The sequence below is a fragment of the Artemia franciscana genome, chromosome 15 (assembly GCF_032884065.1).
Source record: "Artemia franciscana chromosome 15, ASM3288406v1, whole genome shotgun sequence".
In the NCBI taxonomy this organism is placed as follows: Eukaryota; Metazoa; Arthropoda; class Branchiopoda; order Anostraca; family Artemiidae; genus Artemia; species Artemia franciscana.
The window spans coordinates 2,496,971-2,498,399 of record NC_088877.1 but is presented as its reverse complement, the minus strand read 5'-3'; positions in this window follow the sequence as shown (position 1 = coordinate 2,498,399).

The window sequence follows — 1,429 nt, the reverse complement described above, 5'->3', positions numbered from 1 at the left end:
AGTTCAGCAGCGAAAGGTTAATCCCACGGGAAAAAGCACGACGGCTTTATTACTTGCTGTGCTTCGATAATAGCGTTATTAAACAGTGATGGAGAAGTTTTGCCACCTTGACGTACGCCTTTCTTGACACTCAGCATTTCTTTAGAAGGAAAACTGCCGGACGGAGAGGGGATCAGGATAACAGCCGAGAGCATGTAGTACATACTGTAAAAAGGGGAAAGGATGCAAGAGGAAACACCTAGCTGAAGGGCTTTGAGCAGGATATGGCCATGGATGCCAGAATCGAAGGCTCTACTAACATCAGGTGCTCCAAAGACGAGAAGATCGCCATTTTTATCTGCTTCAATAAGAAGATTTGCAAGAACGCTGTGAACGTGTTCCCGTCCTGAGTGCTTTTTGAACCCGAACTGGTCGTCCGGAGTAGTGCATCGAAGTGCAATTTCATCAAAAATAAGGGATTCAAATAGCTTACAAAAAGTAGTTGAAACAGTGATCGGACGATATGAAGCGCACTGGTCAGCTGGTTTACTTTTTTGAGAATAGGATGGACCAATCCAACACCAAAGCTGTCTGGAACGATGCCAGTAACGAAAATCATTTGAAATAGCAGAGAAAGGTGCTCTAGGAGAAGATTGCTGGCAAAGCTTAAATGGGTACCAGATCGCATCAAGGACGGAGTGACCAGGACACCAATATCCTTAACTGCAAACTGAAGCTCCTTATCGAGGGCCTGGCAAAAGGTGTTATCTAGGTAGGAATTAGGGTCTGAAAATTGGTCTCTGAAGTAGTCGCACCAGTCTTTTTCTGGCATGCAGGGCCGGCCATTGGAAGATTTGTTCTTAGATCGAAGATGCCATAAAGCAAGAGGCGAATTATCGACAGTCTCGCTGGTACGGGCAATTTCGTTAGCCTTATGCTGTGCGATGGCTTTGGAAAATTTACGTTTCGTGTAAATACGAACAGCGTTGACTACTCCAGAGCGCGGCTTCCCACAATCTACCCATAAATGTAGCCGGAATTTCGCTGAGTCACATGCGCCAGGAGATTAGGATTATTCCGCCAGTTACGCACTTCCGTGCCGTGGCGAATTTTGCGGACCAGAATTGCAGTTTTCTCAGCTGTATGGATAGCATGCGTTATCTCAGAACAGTATATGTTTAGTAGGATGTTTTTTTCTGATTTTACTGTCATATTTGGACAACAGAGAAGTGCGAAAGGAATTCGGATCTTCGACAGTATGTAGTCACATGAACTCTGGTAGGAATCGATGTTAGCTGCTTCCCAGTTGAGGCTGAAGAACCATTTAGGTGGGGAATTTGTGGGTGAAGTTTGCGGCAAGGGCTTTATTTGAAAAGAATTACAGATCGGCATGTGGTCGGATATGGAGTAATCAAGAAGAACTATAGTATTAGAGGTGGGTTTAATCATA